This window comes from Salmo trutta, chromosome 1 (assembly GCF_901001165.1).
Source record: "Salmo trutta chromosome 1, fSalTru1.1, whole genome shotgun sequence".
NCBI lineage: Eukaryota > Metazoa > Chordata > Actinopteri > Salmoniformes > Salmonidae > Salmo > Salmo trutta.
Genome location: NC_042957.1, coordinates 14,418,724 through 14,445,443, shown reverse-complemented (window position 1 = coordinate 14,445,443; position 26,720 = coordinate 14,418,724). Strand labels below are relative to the sequence as shown.

Sequence of the window (26,720 nt, the reverse complement as noted above, 5' to 3'; positions counted from 1 at the left end):
TTATTTGTCAAACGGCAGCCAATCAATGATCATTATGTCACCAGAATAAGACCCTCGATATTTATTAGAAAGGAGCATCAAGCTGATCACCAGCTTGCACTTTCCCCCCCTGTGAAGTTCATCATAGTTTATTTCATCTGTAGCCTAATAAACTGCATGGTTTCCTGAGTCGTAGTGGGAGGACCACACACCACATCATCGCGTGACTCCAAGTTTACTTGGATATGACAGTTATTAAATCAATATTTGCACATAAAGGCGAAACACTTTATCATACATTGATATAATAACCATCATTAAAACCTCCATTTCTTGCCTAATTAATTTTACCACCGACACAAAAAGATCCCACCATGTCGAACGAACAAATTGTCTGTCGCCATTTATAAAATTGTACACATACTTTCTGTTTCCATCACAGCTGTCCTGATTATTTTTATATGCGGTGACTTTACTCACATAAAAACTGTTGATGGAAGCATGGTCAATCTTTAGAAAATGCATCCTTTATCTGCCGTTTCCATTAAAGTTTCGTGGGGTAATTACTCCGGTACTTGGGAAAAACATCCCTTTTCTATGAACAACATTTCATTAAATAACTAAAAATGTGTAAACTCTAGCCACTTATTTTCCTTCACAGTTTGTTTGCCTAACCATTACCATCATCCACATAACTCTTTCTTTTAAATAGCAAACTCTGCTTTTTTTGTGCCAGCAATTGTTCTTGGGGGGGGGGCTAGTTACCCCACGTTACCCTACACAAGTTGCAACGTTGCTTTTGTCAAATAAACCTGGGTCAATGGAAAACTACTGTTACTCTTGTTTACTGTGGTAGTGTTTTGTCACCCTTCTCCAACTAGTGTTTAAAACAGTAGTTTGTGTTGGCATTAATAACACATCAGCTCTCACACCAAGCCATTCGACTCAGCTGAATGAACAAAGCACCAGGGGGTACACAACCACTGTAGAACAGTTTAAACTTTGGCATGAAAGTTTTAGGACACAGTACATACCAATACCATAATAAATACAGAGAAATGTGAAGACATGTAACTTATAAAGTGTTGACACACCACATGCTGATACTGTAAATAAGATTCATAAAACAAACATCATGGAGTGTGTGTCAGAGGAGGCTGGTGGGAGGAGGTATAGAAGGATGGGCTAATTGTAATGGCTGGAATGGATCAATGGAATGGAGTCTAACATGTTGTTTCCATGTGTTTGATGGATTTGGTACCATTCCATTGATTCCATTCCATCCATTACAATGATCCCGTCCTCCTATAGCGCCTCCCACTAGCCTCCTCTGGTGTGTGTGTGTGTGTGTGTGTGTGTGTGTGTGTGTGTGTGTGTGTGTGTGTGCGTGCGTGCGTGCGTGCGTGTGTGTGTGTGTGATCCAGGTGAAGCTGTGGTATATGTATCAGTGAGTCATTGTGATTAGTTGGAGTGTGTGTTGGAGTGCCTTGAGCTGATCTATCAGCATAACAGTGAATATTTATCTGCATGAGTCAGAATATACATCATTCAGAGTGAGTGTGCTCTGTGGTCTTCTGAGATTTCATTCCCTCTTCTTCATGAGAAGTCCACACTGGGAGTTGAAATGCAAATGTTTATGTTTTCAAGAGGATTTCAGATAAGCACCAACAAAAATTGCCAAAACTTTTCTGTGACGGTGGTATTCCATCGTGGCGTTCTCTCTGTGCATCTATTAACAACACTGGGAACAAAATTACACAAAATGAACACTAAATTACCATGAGTCCTTGCTGCTGTCCGTCCGACATCATCTCCTCGCCGGCGCTTGGTGGCAACATCGAAGCATGTGACCATCATGACGTTGACATTGCAGAGGTTGACCCTGCTCTCCAGCCTCGCCGTGACAATCTCCAAGGCTTTCAGGTGCTCCAGAGAGTCCACCTCAAACGTCTGCCACAGGTCAACTACACAAACACAACGTGAGGTTCATTTTTCTAGCCATCATCTCAAAATAACATGAACGAGGAAGGCCTCTGAGGATCAATATTAGCCACCTAACATAACATATCCTCACCAACACACCAGACAAGCACAGGAGAGAAGAAGAGGTTTACTGTGCTGTGTTTACTCTTACGACACCAATCGCATAGGGGGCAGTATTGTCACTTTCGGATGAAATACGTGCCCATATTAAACTGCCTCCTACTCAAACTCAGAAGCTAGGATATGCATATTATTAGTATATTTGGATAGAAAACACTCTGAAGTTTCTAAAACTGTTTGAATGATGTCTGTAAGTATAACAGAACTCATATGGCAGGTAAAAACCTGAGAAAAATCCTACCAGGAAGTGGAAATCTGATGCGTGGAATCTTTCCAAGTCATTGCCTATCGAACACACAGTGACTAAGGATTCATTTTGCACTTCCTAAGGCTTCCACTAGATGTCAACAGTCTTTAGAAAGTTGTTTGAGGCTTCTATGATGAACAGAGAGCGAACAAGAAGGCTGGGAAGTTGTTGACTCAGAGAAGGACATCAGTTCATTGGCGCACATTCATGTGAGAGGTAGCTCTGTTCCAAAACGTTTTTCAAGACACTGTTAACGGGATTGGTGTCATAAGAAGTTGGGCCACAGTAGGATGGAATATTCTATCTATTAGACTGATTCTATGACAATACCAAGAGTCAATGCAATGGTTGCTGAAAAGAACGCCACAAGATAAATGGTTTTGTACAGTTGCTATTGCATTGGTCATTAATGAATAGATGAATGTTCACACACCTTGTAGTGTAAGTCCAGTTGCTAAGAGAAATAAACTGACTAGTTAATTAATGTCTGATGAATCTACAGAAAACACCCACACTCCATGTTCCATTTCCCTGGCTCCAGCCTGAGGTTCTGTTTGGCCAGCTCCAGCTCTGTCTTCAGGCTGTTGTACTTGGCTCTCATCTCCTCCACCCTCTGCTGACGGTGCTCCAGGAACTTGAGTTTGGCACTGAAGCAAGCTATCCCCTGTTAACAGCAACACAGCCATTTAAGGGCAAGGTGAACTTAGGATAAATATCTGATTCAACTCAGAGTTTTTTCACAACAACAAACCTAAGTATCCTGGATGTCTCCCAAATGGAACCCTATTCCTAATACATAGTGCACTACTTTTGAACAGAGCGCTATGGGCCCTGGTCAAAACGTTTCACTACATATACAGTACCAGTCAAAAATGTGGACACAGCTACTCATTCCGGGGTTTTTCTTAATTTTTTACTATTTTCTCCATTGTTGAATAATAGTGGAGACATCAAAACTATGAAATAACACACATGGAATCATGTAGTAACAAAAAAGTGTTAAACAAATCAAAATACATTTTAGATTCTTCAAAGTAGCCACCCTTTGCCTTGATGACAGCTTTGCACACTCTTGGCATTCTCTCAACCAGCTTCATGAGGTAGTCACCTGGAATGCATTTCAATTAACAGGGGTGCCTGTTAATTGTACATTTGTGGAATGTCTTTCCTTCTTAATGCGTTTGAGCCAATCAGTTATGTTATGACAAGGTATACAGAAAATAGCCCTATTTGGTCAAATACCAAGTATTATGGCAAGAACAGCGCAAATAAGCAAAGCGAAACAACAGCCCATCATTACTTTTAAGACATGAAGGTCAGTCAATCTGGAAAAGTTCAAGAACTTTTAAAGTTTCTTCACATGAAGTCACAAAAACCATCAAGCGCTATGATGAAACTGGCTCTCATGAGGTCCGCCACAGGAATAGAAGACCCAGAATTACCTCTGCTGCAGCTCATTAAGTTCATTAGAGTTACCAGCCTCAGAAATTGCAGCCCAAATAAATGTTTCACAGAGTTCAAGTAACAGACACATCTCAACATCAACTGTTCAGAGGAGACGGCATGAAATCAGGCCTTCGTGGTCAAATTGCTGCAAAGAAACCACTACTAAAGGACACCAATAAGAAGAAGAGACTTGCTTGGGGCTAAGAAACATGAGCAATGGACATTAGACCGGTGGAAATCTGTCCTTTGGTCTGATGAGTCCAAATTTGAGGTTTTTGGTTCCAACAGCTGTGTCTTTGTGAGACGCAGAGTAGGTGAACGGATGATCTCTGCATGTGTGGTTCCCACAGTGAAGCATGGAGGAGGAGGTGTGATGGTGATTTGCTGGTGACACTGTCAGTGATTCATTTAGAATTCAAGGCACACTTAACCAGCATGGCTGCCACAGCATTCTGCAGCGATATGCCTGTCACGTCCTGACCAGTAAAGGGGTTATTTGTTATTGTAGTTTGGTCAGGATGTGGCAGGGGGTGTTTGTTTTATGTGGTTCGGGGTTTGTTGGGCTATGTACTTATGTAAGAGGGGTGTTTGGTTTATGTGTTCCGGGGTTTTTTGGTCTATGTTCTATGTTAGTGTATTTCTGTGTTCAGTCTAGTCTATCTATTTCTATGTTTAGTTCATTGGATTGACCTTCAATTGGAGGCAGCTGTTCCTCGTTGCCTCTGATTGAAGGTCCTATGTATAGGGGTGTTTTTGTAATGGGATTTGTGGATAGTTGTTTCCTGTTTTGTGTCTGTGCACATGACAGGACTGTTTAGTGGCGTTTGTTGTTTTGTATATGTGATTTGTTTGTTTTTTCTTCTTTCGATTTAATAAAGAGAATAAGTATACATGTTCCCGCTGCACCTTAGTCCAAACCTTACGACGCTCGTTACAATGCCATTCCATCTGGTTAGCGTTTAGTGGGACTATCGTTTGTTTTTCAACAGGACAATGACCCAAAACACACCTCCAGGCTGTGTAAAACATCCTATTCTATTTCATGTCCCTCTCTGTATGAGAGGTAAGCAAATGTTTTATTTTGCCTCTGGTGATGAGGTTAGAGGGACTATAGAGTCAGCTCACTCTAGAGATATCCTCTATGAGTCTGCTCAATGACTAGAATTGTTGTCTGCTACAAATAAAAAAATAAAAAATCAGAAAAAAATGTCTAAGTACATGACAATTGATTTTGGTTAGGGTTTGTCAAATGTCTGGCAAATCCTAAAATCTATGGAAATCCTCTAAGCCACATTTTATGACCATTTCAATTCAAAACCTCTTAAATTGTTCCCACATGGAATTGGTTATAAAGTACAGTACCAGCCAAAAGTCTGGACATACTCATTCAGAAAATGCGAAGAGTATGCAAAGCTATCATCAAGGCAAAGGGTGGCTACTTTGAAGAATCTAAAATATATTTAGATTTGTTTAATACTTTTTTGGTTACTACATGATTCCATATGTGTTATTTCATTGTTTTAATGTCTTCACTAATATTCTACAATGTAGAAAATAGTACAAATAAAAGAAAAACCCTTAAATGAGTAGGTGTCCAAACTTTTGACTGGTACTGTATATGTAGGGAATAGGGTGCCATTTGTGACACATCTTCTGACTACATTCACCTTAAATTAGAAAATAGTACATTTCAAAGGCTAGTTCATAATTCTATATATTTATGAATGTATGTATGTACGGTATGTACAGTGCCTTCAGAAAGTATTCATACCCCTTGACTTTTCCACAATTTGTTGTGTTACAGCCTGAATTCAAAAATGTATTTGTCACGTCTGCTCCTGCTCCTCCCCTCCGACGTCGCCAAAGTACTAACCACCGGTCCTGGATTCATCATTACGCACACCTGGCACTCATCATTACGCGCACCTGTTAATCATTATGATTCACACCTGGACTCCATTACCTTCATCATTTCCTCCCCTTTATATGTCACTCTCCCATGTTCACTCACTAGTTGGTATTGTTCTTGTGTATCAGCGTTCTGCCTTATGATAGTGTCGCGTTCTTGGTTTGGTTTTATTAAAACGTTTCACCTGCTTCCGACTCACCGCCCCATCATTACAATATTAAATTGATTTGTTTTCTCGACCATCTACACACAATCCCCCATAATGACAAAGTGAAAACATGTTTTTAGAAATGTTTGCTAATTTATTGAAAATGAAAAATATAAATAGTTTGTAGAATACGTTGTAGAAGCACCTTTGGCAGCAGTTACAGCTATGCATCTTTCTAGGTAAGTTTCTAAGAGTTTCCACACCTGGATTGTGCAACATTTGCCCCATTATTCTTTAAAGAATTCTTCAAGCTCTGTCAAATTGGTTGTTGATTATTGCTGGACACGGAGCTGGTTAGTACCTTCAAGTACCTGGGAACAGTGCTGGACAACAAGTTGATGTTTGAGGAGAACACAGATGCCATCTGTAAAAAGGGACAGCAGAAGTTTTTTCTTTCCTGAGAAAGATGAACTTGTTTAAGATCAGCAAGACAGCCAATAACACTGTTTTACAGGAGTTTTAATGAATCCGTATTGATGTTCTCAATGGTGGCCTGGTTTGGCAATCTTAATGTTTGTAACAAAAATAGGTTGGACAGGGTGGTTAAGGTGGACAGCAAGGTCATCGGGGTGCAATAGGCACATATCTCAGTGACATTCAGAAAGCAAGTGGTGAGGAGAGCTAACAGTAGCTCTCCTCCTAGACTGGCCTGATCAACCATTTTGCGCTTTTCCCCTCAAGTTGTTGTTTTAGACTTCCCAAACTCCATAGCAACAGACAATAACTCTTTTATCGCACAGACCACACACTTTTTGAATCTGCACGTGAAATTAAATGTATATTTATTGCTGCACTTTTGCACTATGACCGCTCCTTTTTTATTGATTTTAAGATTGTAACCGATCTCATTATTTCATGTTGTGAATGTCTGTTGTAGTGTTGTCACTGTCAAGGAGTGTGAATACTTTCTGAAGGCACTGTATGTAGTGCACATATAGATTATGTACATGCTAGTATCATGTAATGCATGGTAAGTTTGCGATTGTGCTTGAGTTGTGTTTGGCTATTTGTGTTTAGACACAAACTCAAGAAAGCCCTGATTTTCCCCTAATAAACTAAACATGTATCCAAGCCTATCCTTAAACACCAACATCTCGTCCCCTCACCTGTGTGTCTGCTCCTCCTCTCCTCTGCAGCCTCTCCACGTCGTCTATCTCATACACCTTGATCTCGTAGGCCTCTGGGATGTCACTCTCTATCCAGCGAGACCTGGGGGCACTGGCTGACCTCCTGAGAGACGGACGTGTCGTGGGAGAGACGCCGCGGCTGGGAGCCTACAGGTCAAGTAGAATGGAGTACAGATGTAAGATCTAAATTGGACCTGTATTGTCGCAGAAAAATAATCATGCAGCAACAGGATTTGAACATTTAGTCCATAGTGTTGCTTGTCAGTGGTTAGGCTATTAGCTGGACAAAATGAGGCTACATGAAAAGTGGAATACTGTTAATTAAGGGAAAAACAACATTGATGAAAGTCATTTTGGGAAAATGTGAATCCTTGCCCGGTTACCTGGCCCCTAGCAAAAACAGACCGTATAGAGGAAAAAGGCTTCAGCTTTGCCTGTTCCTCTCTGCCCCTGGACCCTGGCCCCAGCCATTTCTGTCTGCGTCCCGATTCTCCACCCTTCCCAAAGTGTGCACTTGCATACTTGGGTTCCCGAGTGGCATGGTGGTCTAAGGCACTGCATCTCAGTGATAGAGTTCGATTCCAGGCTGTATCACAACCAGCCGTAATTGGGAGTCCGATAGGGCGGCACACAATTGGCCCAGCGTCGTCCGGGTTAGGGTTTGGCCGGGGTAAGAAGTCATTGTAAATAAGAATTTGTTCTTAACTGTCTTGCCCGGTTAAATATAAATAAATACTTTCTCATGGAATTCAGCTAAACAAAAAGGGAAACTCCAATGGTCACACCGATCCCATACTTTTAAATCCATGATGGGAAGTGAGAACTTGGGAAAGGGTGTAGAGACCCCTCAGTAACCTTATTGCCAGTGTGTTGTTATTTCTCTGAGCACTGAAAAAGCATGTCACACACATATCAGTGTTTTTATTGTTAACACAGAGGACCTTGTTTACCACATCTGCACCTGTGTACAGCTCACACCTGATATTTTAACACAGCACAAAACGGAAAACATGAATCAGGCACTTGTATCTACAACGACTTATGACCATTTGGCAAAACTGGTTGAAATTACATCATTAACACATCATTTCAACCAGTTTTGTCCCGTTTTGCTCGCTGGGTGTGCATTCAACTAAGGAATTACCCAGATCAGGTCTTACCATTGCTGCTCCTCCTCTTAGGGTTCCTCCCAATCTGGGCCACACTGATAATAGAACAGCTCTTATCGCTGATAGAGTCTCTGTTGGATGTGTTGCTCCTTGTGGCTTCGCTGTCTCTTACCATGCTCTCATAGCCACTGCTCACCATGCTGTCCCTATTGGTCAATAACGCTGTCTTCCCCATGGCCGGGGGCAGCTCCCCGCTCAACACGCTAGTGACATCACTGCCGTGCCCGCTGAGGTGATTGGGCCTGCGGGGGCGGTCAACCTGCCATAGGGCGAGGGTACAGGGTAATCAGTGTGAGCCTCTCCCATCGATCTATAGGTAACTCCGGCTGCTGCCGGGGTTAGTCCTCCGGAGGCCCCTCTAAGCAGCTCTAAGATGTGCCCGTTGATGACCCGGACGGGGGACTTTGGTGCAAGGCGCGGTGGTGGGGTCTGAGGCGACCGGGTCTGGTTATGGCTTAGAGACTGGGTGGACCAGGGTGGACTTTGCTCAGGACTCTTCCCATCAGGGGAAAGACCAGTGCTCCTGTTGATGGACTGATGGAGCACCTTGAGAGAAAAGCTGAGGTTCTTGGTACTAGGGATGGAGATCCGGCGGGCATTAGGGCGGGTTTCCCTGCTGCAGAGAGCTTAGACCGGCCGGATCTTGGAGACTGGAGGGTTGTGTTGGGGTCAGTTATAAAGGTTGACCTGCTGGTTTTGGGAGAATGGGCTGTGTTGGGGGTGTTGTTATCCGTCAAGGGAATGGGCCAGCTCCTGCTGGCCCAGGGTAGGGTGGGATGGTTTGACTCCCATTCAAAACTTTTGGACCCCTTGGAGCTCACAGAGGACAGGCTACTGCCTCGGTCCAGAGTGTGGCACTCCAGTGGTATTCTACCTAAAGAGTTGGTCCTGCTAGCCAACTGCTCTAGTTTAGCACTGAACAGCCTACTGCTTTCCACTACAGGGGATTTCAGCTTCCCGCTATCATGTCTAACACTCAGAGTGGATGGCATGGGCTCCAACGGTGAACTACTGGCTGTGCTGAGAGAACGGTTACTAGTTCTCTGGGTATGCTGCTCCAGGCTGTACTTCCGAGCTGGTGAGAAGGGGAGAGGGAGGCTCTCCCTGGCCCAGGAGCAGATCCCCTGCCTGGCTGAGGATGGCCTCCTCTCCAGGGTCACCCCGGGACTACCAGGGGTGGATGATGTAACATCTGGTTCCTTACTTGTATACTCCTCTCTCATCAGACTATAGCTCTCCTGCTTGTTGATATTATGCCTGCCTCTTGGTAGACTGGCTATTCTGTGTTGGTTAGCTGCAGGGTAACCAGGGTTACAGTTCTCTGGTGTATTCCGGATGCTTTCACTACAGTCCCCAGACAGCTTTGCAGTAATTAAGGAAGAGGGAACAGGTAGGACTCTGTCATGACAGGTGAGGAAACAGGTGGTAACGTCCCCTCTTATGGGATAGCTCCTATCTGCTTGGTTACCATCCCTCCCACTGGCCCTACTCTCAGATGACATCATCTCATAGCAATCAGCCTCCTTCCAGGCATGTGTCACATGATGCTGTGCCACTAGTTTGACCCAGGAAAGACATCAACATGCTCTTATTGGACTTCCTCTCGTAATTCCTTTCATTTCCTGAACCTTTTAGATGATCTTCCTTCTCAGGTTCAGCTAAAGCATCTACTGGCATGGAGAGAGTGTTAGACACCCCTCTGGGATGAGACCCCTCCGCATCACTACCCCTACTAACATCAGCGAGCAAGGGGTTTATAAAGGAGGGCAAGAACCTGTTCTCCACCCTGTAAAGAGAAGACATGGCTTTGGGTTTGGTGTTGACTTCAACAGCCATGGTCTTAGTGGTATTAGCATGGTCCATGGCCTTGATAGTGGAGCCTGTAGTAGAAGCTGGATCTTCACTGAAGTTACTGATAATCCTGATGGGAAGGGAACCCAGTACAGACACTGAAGCCTGGCCAGAGGAGGAGTGGGCATCCCTGATTTTGATGATGTTCCTCGCCCGGCCTCTACTCTCCAGAGCCCCACTGATGGTCACCTCCTCCGCCGCATTGAACACCAGCTCGTCCTGACCCATCTGGCCCAACGGCTGCTAGACCGTCACTGTGATGGTAGCCTTCATATCCTTTAGGTCTAACTCTGTGGTGGACAGCTGGGGAAGGATCATCTCTCCTAAGGGAACACTGGTAGCCAAGGAGGAGGTGGTGGAGGACGAGGGGGAGAAGAGGGATGAAGAGAGAGAGGGGGATATCGGGGAGCTCTTGACCGCCGGAGAGGTCCTGGTCTTGGGTTGCAGCCAGTCAGACCTCCCTGGGTATCCAGCTGGCTCCAGAGACAGGGGAAGAGGAGGATGTGAGTTTGGCACCGGGCTGATCTAAGAATAGATTTCACGGTGCTGTGGTAGGTAGCTGTACTCAGAGGGGTTGCCCTGGCTCAGGCTCTGGCAGACTGAATGTAAACTGATAGAGCCCAAGGGGTGTGGTTGGTCCTCGTTGGAGCTGGCTGCACTGCCATCCTCACAGTCATACAGACCAGAGTCCTCTCTCTGAAAACTGTTGACAGGAAGACTGCCATCTGTCACCAAGCTCTCTTTCTCAGCCACAATGGAAAACTCACTATACTTCAAATCCATATTCAGTGGTTTAAGAAAGGGGTATTCTCCCCAGTCTCAGGTTGGCCTGAGCCATCTTGGGGGACTGGAGAGGACTTAGTTGTGGTAACTGTCTCGCTCCTGTCGATGCACCCAAGTCGCTCCTGCAGCTTGGCGAACGTGTCACACTTAAGACTCAAGTCCCTCTCACACTGGCCCACTTCTTCTTCTGTATTCTGAAAAAGTTGTTCTTGGATGATGCACTCATTCTCCTTCCTCTCTCCCTCCGGTCTGGGAATGATGTTTAGAAGGTGCAGCATTAGTTCTTGCTGTAGAGCAAAAAGCATAACTTCCGATTCCTCTTCAGCCTTATGCCGGTGTAGAAAGGGGATGATATGGGTAAACTCCGGCTGGCCCTGCTGGTACAGCTCCGTACTGGGCTGCTGGACAGAGCCATCAGGGTTGACGTGAATGACCGTGTCACAGGACTGGTCACTGCTGAATGGCCATCTAGCAGGTCGCCGAGCCTGAGCTGGGGCAGGTCACTGAGGTCAGAGTCTACAGCACTGGTGGAGTTCCCTCCACTCCTCTCTCTAGTCAGGCTTCTACCACTGGGAGAGCAGGTTGTTGAATGCTGGGGGAGGGAGAGGGAGAGGGGTAGAGAGCGGGGGAGGGATAGGGAGAAATCTGGTAAGAAATAATGGTAAGAAATCAATAATTCAGTAGTTGATTGGTGGGACAGAGAAAATCAGTGATAGTGATACATTTTTGACTCTTCAGAAAAAAATTCTGCTAAACTGTTAAAATGTTCTTATTTTATTTGTATTTTTTTTCACCTTTATTTAACCAGGTAAGCTAGTTGACAACAAGTTCTCATTTACAACTGCGACCTGGCCAAGATTGTCACGCCCTGACCGTAGAGAGCCTTTTAATTTCTCTATTTGGTTAGGTCAGGGTGTGATTTGGGTGGGCATTCTAGATTATGCATTTCTATGTTGGCCTGATATGGTTCCCAATCAGAGGCAGCTGTCTTTCGTTGTCTCTGATTGGGGATCATATTTAGGCAGCCTTTTCCCACTGGGTTTTTGTGGGATCTTGTTTTTGTATAGCTGCTTTGAAGCTTGCAGAACTTTACGTTCGTTTTTGTATTTTCTTTGTTTTGTCGGTGTTCATCTAATAAAGTGTAAGATGTACACTTACCACACTGCACCTTGGTCTCCTTCTTACGACGAACGTGACAAAGATAAAACAAAGCAACACAAACAACAACACAGAGTTACACATGGATAAACAAGTGTACAGTCAATAACACAATAGAAAAAAAAGAGTCTATATACAGTGTGTGCAAATGGCATGAGGAGGTAAGGCAATAAATAGGCCATGGTAGCGAAGTAATTACAATTTAGCAAATTAACACTGGAGTGATAGATGTGCAGATGATGATGTGCAAGTAGAAATACTGGTGTGCAAAAGAGCAGAAAAGTAAATAAAAACAATATGGGGATGAGGTAGGTAGATTGGATGGGTTATTTACAGATGGGCTGTGTACAGCTGCAGCGGTCGGTAAGCTGCTTAGATAGCTGATGTTTAAAGCTAGTGAGGGAAATAGAAGTCTCCAGCTTCAGCAATTTTTGAAATTCGTTCCAGTCATTGGCAGCAGAGAACTGGAAGGAAAGGCGGCCTAAGGAGGTGACAGCTTTGGGGATGACCAGTGAGAAATACCTGCTGGAGCGCGTGCTACGGGTGAGTGTTGATATCGTGACCAGTGAGCTGAGATAAGGCGGAGCTTTACCTAGCATAGACTTATAGATGACCTGGAGCCAGTGGGTCTGGCGACGAATATGTAGCGAGGGCCAGCCAACTAGAGCATACAGGTCACAGTGGTGGGTGGTATAAGGTGATTTGGTAACAAAACGGATGGCACTGTGATAGACTGCATCCAGTTTGCTGAGTAGATTATTGGAAGCTATTTTGTAGATGACATCGCCGAAGTCGAGAATCGGTAGGATTGTCAATTTTACTAGGGTAAGTTTGGCGGCGTGAGTGAAGGAGGCTTTGTTGCGAAATAGAAAGCCGATTCTAAATTTAATTTTGGATTGGAGATGTTTAATATGAGTCTGGAAGGAGAGTTTACAGTCTAGCCAGACACCTGGAATATGTGGACAACTACAAATACCTAAGTCGGAACCGTCCAGAGTAGTGATGCTAGTCTGGCGGGCGGGTGCGGGCAGCGAACAGTTGAAAAGCATGCATTTAGTTTACTAGCGTTTTAAGAGCAGTTGGAGGCCACAGAAGGAGTGTTGTATGGCATTGAAGCTCGTTTGGAGGTTTGTTAACACAGTGTCCAAAGGGCCAGATGTATACAGAATGGTTTCGTCTGCGTAGAGGTGGATCAAGGAATCACCCGCAGCAAGAGCGACATCCTTGATATATACATTGTGTTACTGTCTACTAAGAGTTAGGCCACCCAAGGTTAATTGAATAATGCTTTTGTCACCATTATTGGCACCATGGTAAGAAATCTCTAATTCAGTAATTGAGATACTTTTTCCTTCTTCTGTGTCCTACGAATGCGTGAGGTGATCTGGACAGTTGACAGTGTCTCTGAGCAGTGTTCTGGTAAGTCAGTCACATGGGCCAGCACGGTTGTACGACAGTTAATATTACCCACTTTATTGTCCCTGTGGTGAGCACAAAATAAAACCATCCTCGTCATCAACAACATCCTCATCACCGTCATACATTATACATAAAGAATACAATTATAGTATATACCAGTATTATACATACAATTTCATTATCTACTCCATGAATCAGTCATTTCCTGTTTCATTGCATTGTAATACAATCAATGTTAGAGTCTCCCGTATCTAACCTGTTAGGGATGTTTTTGTTTCCATTGTTGATTAAGGCCAGGATATCACTGCCCAGCTCTGACTCAGGCCGTTCAGTTCTGCTGTCAGTGGTTCTACTGGTCCCCTTTATACTGTCAGCCAGGTCTATCATGATCAATCTGCTATGACCCCCTGGTACTGAATTAAATACAGGAAACAAAGGAGGAAAATACTGAGATCATCAGAGAGAATAGTTGAGAATTGAACAAAGTATTCAAAGTATTCTTGGAAAACAAATTAGGTACAGTTTATTCAGCCAGAAGATGAAATCTCCAGATGCGTATTAGTTGGATAGCTTACTCACGAGTCTGTAGGGGGACACATAGAGTGCAAGTTACGCACAGGTCACTGACCAAAGACCACAGGTCACTGACCAAACACTTGGTCTGGAATGTAATTACATACTAGCATGGCTAGTGGCTAACGTTAGCCAGCTTGAACTAGCTACTGAGCTAGCATACGAATTTGGTAGCACAGAGTAGATCCTCCATTTGACGTTGAGAAGTTTAGAAGATATCCGGAAATAAGTTAATAAATATGTAATAACTCAAAAACATAACTATGTTTGTACTAGGTAACCAGATCGTGACTGCAACTAAGCTACTAAGTCTTTGACCACACTGTGTTGCTACATGGGTGAGTAAAAACTCCTACCCTTCACATGAAGCAACATACAAAGTTATTAATGGTTACATCCCAAATGGAACCCTATTCACTATGTAGTGCACTACTTTCAAGCAGAGCCCTATGGCCTCTAGTCAAAAGCAGTGCACTATATAGGGAATAGGGTGTAACCATAGTTTGTGCAGGAGTTCTACAATCTACAATGTACAAAAAATGTAAACCTTTGGCACCGCCCTCTGAGAGCTGCTGTTGGACGTGCAGAGTAAAGAACATAAGCCGCTGCAGGAGGACGATGGTGAGGGGATGTCACTGCGAGTTCTGCTTGTCGGGCCGTTGGCACGGTGACGTGATGCGATGGCTACATCCAGGAGAAAAGCAGCTTTCTCAGCGTTGGGGTCAGAAACTACACTGAGGTGCTTAAGCTGCAGGGAAGGAAGACAACATGTTTTATTTAATTATTTAGATTTAAAATGTATATACACTACCGTTCAAAAGTTTGGGGTCACTTAGAAATGTCCTTGTTTTTTAAAGAAAAGCAATTTTTTTTGTCCTTAAAATAACATCAAACTGATCAGAAACACAGTGTAGACATTGTTAATGTTGTAAATGGCTATTGTAGCTGGAAACGGCAGATTTTTTAATGTAATATCTACATAGGCGTACATAGGCCCATTATCAGCAACCATCACTCCTGTGTTCCAATGGCACATTGGGTTAGCTGATCCAAGTTTATAATTTTAAAAGGCTAATTGATCATTAGAAAACCTTTTTGCAATTATGTTAGCACTGCTGAAAACTGTTGTTCTGATTAAAGATGCAATAAAACTGTCCTTCTTTAGACTAGTTGAGTATCTGGAGCATCAGCATTTGTGGGTATGATTACAGGCTCAAAATGGCCAGAAATAAAGAACTTTCTTCTGAAACTTGTCAGTCTATTCTTGTTCTGAGAAATGAAGGCTATTCCATGTGAGAAATTGCCAAGAAACTGAAGATCTCGTACAACGCTGTGTACAACTCCCTTCACAGAACAGCGCAAACTGGCTCTAACCAGAATAGAAAGAGGAGTGGGAGGCCCCGGTGCACAACTGAACAAGAGGACAAGTACATTAGCGTGTCTAGTTTGAGAAACTGACGCCTCACAAGTCCTCAACTGGCATCTTCATTAAATAGTACCCGCAAAACACCAGTCTCAACGTCAACCATGAAGAGGCGACTCCGAGATGCTGGCCTTCTAGGCAGAGTAAACATTTTTTTAAATGTTGCAAAGAAATTAACTTTATGTCCTGAATACAAAGTGTTATGTTTGGGGCAAATCCAACACAACACCTCCCTGAGTACCACTCTTCATATTTTCAAGCATGGTGGTGGCTGCATCATGATATAGCTATGCTTGTCATCGGCAAGGACTATGGAACAGAGCCAAGCACAGACAAAATCTTAGAGGAACCCTGGTTCAGTCAGTTTTCCAACAGACACTGGTAAACAAATGAATCTTTCATTAGGACAACCTAAAACACAAGGCCAAATATACATTGGAGATGCTTACCAAGACGACATTAAATATTCCTGAGTGCCTAGTTACAGTTTTGACTTTAATCAGCTTGAAATTCTATCACAAGACTTGAAAGTGGCTGTCAAGCAATGATTAATAACCAACTTGACAGAGCTTGAAGAATTAAAAAAATAATAATATGCAAATACTTACAATCTAGGTGTGCAAAGCTCTTAGACTTACCCAGAAAGACTTGCAGCTGTAATCGCTGACAAAGGTGATTCTAACATGTATTGACTCAGGGGTGTGAATACTTATCTAAGTGAGATATTTCTGCATTTCATTTTTAGTAAATTTGCAAAGACTTCTAAAAACATGTTTTCACTTTGTCATTATGGGGTATTGTGTGTAGATGGGTGAGAAAAAATATATTTAATCAATTTTGAATTCAGGCTGTAACACAACAAAATGTGGAAAAGGTCAAGGAGTATGAATACTTTCTGAAGGCACTTTATGTAGAGGGGGATAGAGGGACTCTAGCACAGACTCCGGACCTGCACAGCAAAAATGGTCATATTAAATGTTGTTCAATGTGACAATGCCAAAGTCATTATGTAACAGGGACTATGTAGCGTAAATATGTTAACTCCCACTACCTGGCTTTTTTGACAGTACATCTGAATTAGGGATAAACTAGTGTATTTAGTTCATGAATGGAGCCTTCAAATTAACAAACAAAACACAGTCATTATACAAGATACCCTTAATGTGACATGACACCTTAGTGGCATACTGTATGTAGTCAGTGGTGGAAAAAGTACCCAATTGTCATACTTGAGTAAAAGTAAAGATACCATAATAGAAAATGACTCAAGTAAAGGTAAAAGTCATCCAGTGAAATACTACTTGACTTAGTCTAAAAGTATTTGGTTTGAAATATACTTAAGTATCAAAAGTAAAAGTATAAATAATTTCTAATTGGTTATTTAAAGCAAACCAGACGGCACCATTTTCTTGTTTTTTTAAATGTATGGATAGCCAGAGGCTATCTTCAACACTCAGACATAATTTACAAATAAATAATTTGTGTTTAGTGGGTCTGCCAGATAAGAGGCAGTAGGTATGACCAGGGATGTTCTCTTTAAGTGTGTGAATTGGACCATTTCCCTGTGCTGCTAAGCATTCAAAATGTAATGAGTACTTTTGCGTGTCAGGGAAAATGTATGTTGTAAAAAGTACAATATTTTCTTTAGGAATGTAGTGAAGTAAAAGTGAAAGTTGTCAAATATAAATAGTAAAGTAAAGTACAGATACCCCCAAAACTACTTAAGTAGTACTTAACTACTTTACACCACTGTATGTAGTGATAACAGTGCCTACAGCAGCACATGTTTTTCTGTGTTCTTAAGACCTGGGGCATCATTAAGAAAATGTACTTATGCACAGATTTCACACCAATGAAAAAAATGTAATGCAGAACTGACAATTCCATGTTAAGCGTAACAAAGATTCAAGTCTGTTCTATAAGCGTTTCAAATTTCTATCTGATCTGAACCGTCCACAACAATAACACCATCGATCATAATTTATCTGCATTCCATAGATGGTGTCCTCATAGAGATATAGGTCTGCTGGTGGGCTGTCCTGGAGGTTGCCTGACAGTGAGTCCCTGAGGACCTCGTCCTCCCCACTTCCATAGCAGAGACAGACACAGCCAGGTTGTCCCCAGTCCTCTCCCTCCTCCTCTCCATGTGACTGTGGAACCAAGAGATGGCACACGGGATGACCCCTAGACTCTGACTACTGCTATCACTACCCATCATGGTGTGGGACTTATCTGTTAAATACAGAAATAAGGCACACACAACACAGTCAGTTTGGGTTCTCTTTGTGTGTGTGTGTGTGTGTGTGTGTGTGTGTGTGTGTGTGTGTGTGTGTGTGTGTGTGTGTGTGTGTGTTTGTACCTAGAGACCCTCAACTGCACTGCCATTCAGCATCATGTTATGTCCCCATTGTAGGGTTAAATAGGATGACAGAGGGGATGGAAAGGACAGATTTCCCACAAATGAAGGTTCTAATTAAGCAGTGTTAATTGTCCTCACCCAAAACAGTCAAAATACAGTCCTCTGAAATGGCAGTATTTACAGAACATATTTCCCTGATTTTAAGAAGAAAATGTATTAATAAGAACCGATTGGATTTACGAACAGCACTTTACATTGTATATCTGTCACTTATTAGCAGACACATATCCTCCTCCATTACACTCTTTGAAAAAAGATGGCACTTACATCACAAAGGGTTCTTCCCTGATGCCCACAAGGAAGCCTTTCTGAGTATTTGTTTTTTGTATTCTTCTTCTTTATTCATTCAGTCAAAACCCATTGAGACCGTGGTCTCATTCCCAGTGGTGCCCTGATCACAACAATACAACAACCAATATAATGTAAAACAAAACAGAAAACACGTATGAAAAACAGTTACAGTCCTCAGCTACTAGGTTAACACCCTAAATGAGATGAATTAGACTATCCTTACAAACAGGTGGCCAGCTGAAGCAAAATGGTCATTAAAAGCCCCACAAATGTCAATTTTGTCTAGTATGGGACCAGAGGCTGTTAAAACCTGCTGGGGCAAGGAGGGGGTGGAGTTTTGTTTCAAAGATTTGACCACTTTCCAAAAGTTAGCTGGATTACCACCACTATCTGACACAATCCAAGAAATATGTTGATTTTGCTTTTGTAGCCAGAGATAGACATATATTTCTTAAATGTCTGAAGGACCAATAAGACGTAGAATCAGTGAGCACGGTTACCTGCACGTAATAATGTGATTATTGTGGATAGTCAAGTTAATATTATAGTTTGTTTAAAACGTTTACATGCTTTGCAGGAAGAATGATTTCCCTAATAATTCTGTTTAAATGGTCACATCTGAAATCAGGCTACTGACGGGACTTCTTATAAATGCAGAAAATCACCAGTCAAAACAAATGTTATACCACAGTGACTATGCTATTTTTGCGAAGACTATTTGATTCTGAGTTTTGACATATAAAGTCTGTATGTGAAAATGATTTGCAAGATGCACCCATTCAGGTTTTCTGAGCTCACTTCTCTCATGGATAAGAGGGAAGCTTGCGCTACCCGGTGCTGGTACATGTGCAGATCAAATACACCACTGGAACGCTGATTAAGCTGTTTACACGTCCTAATAATTAGAAAGATTGCTCAGAAAACCAGCTGTTTTAATCGCCGTATACTTACTTCAAGTATGACCTGACACCGATTAAGATAAACAGAGTCAGGGGTCTACATGACTAATGCCATACTCATACATAAACATTCCTAAAATGTCTCTTTATAATAATGCATGAGCGAGATTTAGGTATCTTAACATCTCTTATGTAGGCAACTGGACAATGGTCACTGAACTCATTGGCAAATATCCCATTTGCTGTAAACCTTTGAGGGGTATTTGTTACAATAATATCTAAGAGAGTAGATTTTTCAGGGTTTTTTAAATTGGATTTAGCATAGTTGGACCGCAGGTCAGACAATTTGTTAAGAGGACATAAGGAGACCGAGGAAGGGCGATAAATTCCCATTAGTGTCAAATGGGCATTATTACCAAGGCCCACATTTAGGACTAGACATTCAAATTGCTTAGGGACAGGGGTGGTGATGGATACAGAAACAGTCAAGTTGTTCTCTAAAAACATTATATTCCAGTCAGAGAAAAATCTGAGTCCAGTATAGACTTCTTTAACCAAGATTCAGTTATAACCAGAATGTCCACCAGATTTACAATAAAATCCATTTTCGAAATCAAACTTCGAGCATTTACATGAATTACTCCAAGGCCACAGCTGCGTGAATTCAGATCAGACGGAGTCTCTAATTCGAACATGCCATCTTCAGCCGGTAAACCCCTATTTATTAGAAAACACCATGGGTTTGGCTTGAATTGGAAGAGATACAAGATTGCCTGGAACTGAGCCATTAGGCCTATGCCTGGAATGAGGATGACGGTTAAAACAAGAGTAGAAACCCCCTAAGTGATCCAGTCGGGAGGGAGGGAGGGACCCTATGTTTACTCACTCTAATTGAATGAGGTTAAAGGCGTCCACATGCTTCCCAGTTTGGTAGTGTTTGTGCAAATACTATGACAACATTTTGTGACGTTTTTGTTCGTTTTGGACTTTGTTGAGGGTTTTTTCGGCTGTTCGGGGACACACATTTTTTTCTGGTGGCAAGCCAAAGTTCGGAGCTGAAGTCTACGCCCCGTCGTCTGTGATTGGTCAACAGTAGGGATTCTTCAATTAATTATTTGTTGTCATTGAACGAGAGATGACTTGTTTTCATGCAAAAAGAATTGATTGAAAAATACTGCACTAAACATCTATGTAGTTAGATGTAAAATTGCGCGACTAAGATCTCTTTGGCAAAAACATATGAAGCACCTCCCATGCCACCTCTCATAGGAAATAGATGGATGAAGCACCTCCCATGCCACCTCTCATAGGAAATAGATGGATGAAGCACCTCCCATGCCACCTCTCATAGGAAATAGATGGATGAAGCACCTCCCATGCCACCTCTCATAGGAAATAGATGGATGAAGCACCTCCCATGCCACCTCTCATAGGAAATAGATGGATGGAAGGAATGTATAAAAGAGATACATGAAAGAGATGGATTTGTTCCTTATGTAAAAGGGGTTGTGATAATAGTCATTTTACTAGGCAAGTCGTCCGGGTTTGGCCGGGGTAGGCCGTCAATTGTAAATAAGAATTTGTTCTTAACTGACTTGCCTAGTTAAATAAAGGTTACACAATAGCCACCCCCCATATGAAGGTTGGTCATCCTGGCCACATACAGTCATTACTTACCCACTTCACCATGTCCAAAACACAGAACGCAGCCGTCTGCCCCGTTGACCACAGAACGGATGACGTCAGGCAGAATACCAACACACACCTCCGCCTGGCAGAGACAAAAAGGAGGGTGAATCCTTCCATCCATACACCTTAGCATTTAACCTGCTGTTTAAAACGCTAAAAAATGAAAGCTAAGAAGAATGAATTCATAAAATGCTCTGCTCTGTCTGAATGTGCTCGATCCATCAAACAACACTAACACACACTGCTAGGAAATGAAAGAGGCTGAGAGTCTAAGACATAGCGATGGCTATCTGGAAACTATGTTTTATGTCCCATCAGTTTTCAGGTCATCATACAGACGTAAAAACCAACCATACTGTACCCACAGACCTGGGTTGACTCTGGGGGGTAGGCTGCGTTAAAGACATATGCCTTAGAGGGACCGCTGGCTGCTCCAGAGTGTGTCGGTTTAGAGTTGGAATGTAGCTGTTGATTGTGGGTAGTAGCTGGGTCCATCATGGTGACCCTTCGTTTAGCTGGGTCCACTCTGATAATGGGTGGCTGGGAAGGGGGTACGGGGGGAGAGGTGCAAACTCGCAGCACCACTTTGACCTGTAGGGAGAGATTCAAATGATTTTCGGGGGGACTATTGGGAGCTGGGATGAATTGATGTTGGACAGAGGAGGGAAATGATAGATCTACAGTATGCATGAAGTTTCTCTCCGTCATGTAAAGTGATAACTTGAGACTCCATTATCCAACTTGAGTAATGGAGATTCAACTTGAATAATTTATTTTCTAAAAGGATTTGGAGAGTTCTTACGATAACAGGTCAAGCTCAAAGTCAAGATCTCCAGGTAACTCTATGTTGAGACTATTTTCTAAATAGGTTGCTTTAGTAAAAACTACGAGTACTTAAAGAGGCAAGCAGCAGTTGTTACATCCATTTTTGGACTTTTGTAAATGAATGATATGTACCCATTGATTCTTGAAGATTATAATGTAACTTATAAATGCCTCGTGAGCTTAGTTCAACTGTCATACTCCATCAGAACACAAAATATAGGCTTGTTTTACTTCAATGTTTGTAAACAAAGTAAACGTAAACAAACACTGAATTGCCTAAAAACATGGTTAAAACTATCATTTTGATATCACGGAAGGTCAGTCCTTGCATCCAGCCCCATCCCTCAACGTTGTACTGAAACAGTGGTGGGGAGGACGCTTTGTTATTGTTTCAACTGCTGATTGAAATATTCCATATGGGAAAAACACCAGTAAAAATGTATTCTTCAAACGAGAAAACCGATAGAACCAAAAAGGCATAAAAATCCATGCATTATTAAACTATCTAAATCCTAGACAATAACACCTAAAGCATCAGATGGGATTGTAGAATAGTCAAAGTAGCTGTCGATATGGGTCACAGGCAGGATCCCTGTTAAAGCAGGTAGGAAATGACAGACACATCAGTTGCATTAAACCCTGCCAGTCTCCCAGCTTTCCTGATTCTATTCGCTTCTATCCACTGCTATTTCTATGTTTCCTTTGAAATAGGTGTAAGACGACATTAAGCTAAATGGAAAAGGGATTTAGCACGGCTAGGCATCCGAGGAGAGATTTCAAACGTCACTCTGGTGAATAGTATGAAATAGGTAGGCAGCATATTTCTACAGCGCTGGACCCCTGCTGTTCACGAGATGGTGTCTCTTTCATACTAACTTGGTTAAAAGTGAAGTATGTAGAGAAAAACCTGTATTAACAGTTTATAAGCTACACATTGGTGGTGGATGAGGTGAGTTTATGTACTATAAAGCATTGAGATCCTAGAATCTGGTGATGTGATGCTATGTGTAATTGTATGCTGTAAAGTGTGAAAAATGACTTTGACCGTCTGTAAAAGCACTACATACCTCCAATCAATGATCAATTATTATGAATTCATTACATCCTATATATCCTGAGTAAGAATGCTATGTTAACTGATTTCCACGGATCCAGAGATGACCTCAGGAACACTGTGGATTTAAAGGCTCTAGGAGGTTTTATGTTCAGTTAGACACCAACAGCCACCTCATTAAGATCCCTCTGAGGTCCGACTCTGCACGTGGGAAGGAACAGAATCTCACAGAATCACTACATGAAGACAATGAACCACATAATAATGCTAAATTAACTTAACTGAACGTATAAAACCTCAGTCTCTCTATCTCGCTCTTATAAAACCTCCCTCTCTCTATCTCGCTCTTATAAAACCTCCGTCTCTCTATCTCGCTCTTATAAAACCTCCGTCTCTCTATCTCGCTCTTATAAAACCTCCGTCTCTCTATCTCGCTCTTATAAAACCTCCGTCTCTCTATCTCGCTCTTATAAAACCTCCGTCTCTCTATCTCGCTCTTATAAAACCTCCGTCTCTCTATCTCGCTCTTATAAAACCTCCGTCTCTCTATCTCGCTCTTATAAAACCTCCGTCTCTCTATCTCGCTCTTATAAAAGCTGTCAAGTGTGATTTACTTGATATCACAAAGCAGCACTTTAGGACTGCATGATGTAATATCTGAGCATGGATTATGATGAATCGTAATAAAAGCCAGTGATGAGAGCTCGTCAGTCTGCTATCTGTTGGATGGAGGCTTGCTTTGTAACTCCTTCCCTGCAGAACAGATACAGGAGTCATCCCTAACTATTCTATTGACCTTGTGTCGCATTCTAATTATGGGGGCTGAATTATTCAAGAAGCCATTTACTGAGAGAGGGGGAGAGAGAGAGAGAGAGAGAGAGAGAGAGAGAGAGAGAGAAAGAGAGAGAAAGAGAGAGATTCTCCCTGCGTTGTTCTGGGCTGAGTGCAAAATGAACCTCTCTCTCAATGTCAACAAAACGAAGGAACTGATCATGGACTTCAGGAAACAGCAGAGGGAGCATGCCCCCATCCACATCAATGGGGCAGCAGTGGAGAAAATGAAAAGCTTCAAGTTCTTCGGTGTATACATCACTGACAATCTGAAATAGTCCATCCACACAGACAGTGTGGTGAAGAAGGCGCCTCTTCAACCTCAGGAGGCTGAAGAAATTCATCTTAGGCACTTGAGCCACGGCCTGTTCACCCCGCTGCCATCCAGAAGGGGAGGTACGTACAGATGCATCAAAGCTGGGACCGAGACACTGAAAACCAGCTTCTATCTCAAGGCCATCAGACTGTTAAACAGCCATCACTAACATTGAGTGGCTGCTGCCAACATGCTGACTCATCTCTAGCCACTTTAAAAATGAAAAGATTGATGTAATAAATGTATCACTAGCCACTTTAAACAATGCCTCTTTATATAATGTTTACATACCCTACATTACTCATCTTATATGTATATACTGTACTCTATACCATCTACTGCATCTTGCCATCTTGATGTAATGTATAACTAGCCACTTTAAACAATGCCTCTTTATATAATGTATACATACCCTAAATAGTCCCCACTAGCCAGCCTCCGCCCAGTATCCTGCCCTGAACATAGTCTCTGTTACTAGCTGGCTACCACCCAGTACACTTCCCTGCACCTTAGAGGCTGCTGCCCTATGTACATAGTCATGGAACACTGGTCACTTTAATAATGTTTACATACTGTTCTACCTACTTCATATGTATATACTGTATTCTAGTCAAGGCCTATACTATTTAACTATTGCTGTACATATAAAATTATGTCCTACATATCCTACATATATACTAAATATTAGATTTATATACTGTACATAATGTCTATACATCCCATAATATATATATATATATATATATATATATATATATACTCCGGACTCCGACATAGCTCGTCCTAATATTTCTTAATTCCATAATTTTGCTTTTTAGATTTGAGTGTATAGCTGTGTATTGTTAGATATTACTGCACTGTTGGATCTAGGAACACAAGAATTTTGCTACACCTGCAATAATATCTAAATATGTGTATGCGACCAATAAAATGTGATTTGATTTGCAGGTAGGATGGGATGTGATGGGATGTGATGAGATGAGATGGGATGTGATGAGATAAGATGGGATGGGATGTGATGAGATGGGATGAGATGAGATGAGATGGGATGAGATGGGATGAGATGGGATGGGATAAGATGGGATGAGATGAGATGAGATGAGATAAGATGGGATGAGATGGGATGAGATGAGATGGGATGAGATGAGATGAGATGAGATGGGATGAGATGTGATGAGATGGGATGAGATGAGATGAGATGGGATGAGATGAGATGTGATGAGATGGGATGAGATGGGATGGGATAAGATGGGATGAGATGTGATGAGATGGGATGGGATGTGATGAGATGAGATGGGATGAGATTGGATGAGATAAAATGGGATGGGATGTGATGAGATGGGATGAGATGAGATGGGATGGGATGAGATGTGATGAGATGGGATGAGATGGGATGGGATGTGATGAGATGGGATGGGATGAGATGAGATGGGATGAGATGGGATGAGATGAGATGGGATGAGATGAGATGTGATGAGATGGGATGAGATGGGATGGGATAAGATGTGATGAGATGGGATGGGATGTGATGAGATAAGATGGGATGAGATGTGATGAGATGGGATGAGATTGGATGAGATAAAATGGGATGGGATGTGATGAGATGGGATGAGATGAGATGGGATGGGATGAGATGTGATGAGATGGGATGAGATGGGATGTGATGAGATGGGATGGGATGAGATGGGATGAGATGAGATAAGATGGGATGAGATGTGATGAGATGGGATGAGATGGGATGGGATGTGATGAGATAAGATGGGATGAGATGTGATGAGATGGGATGAGATTGGATGAGATGAAATGGGATGGGATGTGATGAGATGGGATGAGATGAGATGGGATGAGATGAGATGGGATGAGATGTGATGGGATGTGATGAGGTGGGATGAGATGAGATGGGATGAGATGTGATGAGGTGGGACCCAGGCCTGTTATCTGTAACTCTAGACCAGCCACAGCAGACTGTCTGTGAAATGCGAGGAAACCACATTGATTTCCTCTACAGTAGGCTATACCCCAGATGGGGAGGGCAGAAACTGAAAGGGCATTAGCACCATATTATATGATAAAGATGGAGTGCTGATATAGGATCTTCTTCACTTATGACTCTGGAAACACTTCTAAGCAAATGGTTATGGGATAACAATGTATTTATGAATTTGTTTGTTTGTTTATTTGTTTATTAATTAAAAGCTTTAATTAAACATGCATTTTAACATTTATTTAGTCAGGTAAGTAATTGAGAACAAATTATCTTTTACAATAATGACCTGGTTGGTCAAGATTGAGGTAAACCAATGAGTACAGTTGGTTACCTTGCCGACATTAGGTGCATCTTTGACTCTGTTGGCAGCTTGAAGGAGGCAGGTGGGGATTGTGGGTGGAGACCTCTGGATGATGCCCCTGTAGCAGGTGGTGTAATGGGGGGGAGGACCCATGGGAGAGGGGGAGGACGTTTGGCCCTTCCTCCTCGACGTCTGGCTCAGTTTCTGGGCTGCCCTGTGGAAAGACAGGATGTGGACCTTTCCAAAACACAGTAGGTACATTCTCAATGATGACTGAGAAACATATTAATTATGTAACCTTTTTTTATAATCATTAATAAAAAAAATACCTGAGGGAACCCATGTTTACTCTGTAAACATCTAACTGACCAGCTTCACACATACAGTACCTGACCAGAAAGGACAAGTCTGCAGAAGCCATTGGACTGCTCTGAACCGGTACAGTCTCACTCCGTCCCCTGAGAAGTTCTCTGAAAACTGTGGAGAGAAGGATCCTCTTTAGGTTTAGAATATCCATAGCCTTGTGTTCCAGTCTGTTCGGGCTATTAGCCAACTCCTCTTTGTGATTGTTCAATGTCATGCCAAAGTATGGCTTGGCAATGACAGAAGAGTCGGCTGGTATGGGACCAGGCTAGATTAGTCAGAGGGTTAAAAGGAGCATTTTGTCTAATACCAAATGAGATCCAAGATACCAGCTCACAGAGTAGAACTAA

At 42.4% G+C, this 26,720-nt stretch overlaps 1 pseudogene; it reads right to left on the bottom strand.

Moving 5' to 3' along the window:
* Positions 1–1,419: 1,419 nt before the first annotated feature.
* Positions 1,420–26,339, bottom strand: LOC115193821 (kinesin-like protein KIF26B; annotated as a pseudogene).
* Between the last annotated feature and the right edge of the window lie 381 nt (positions 26,340–26,720).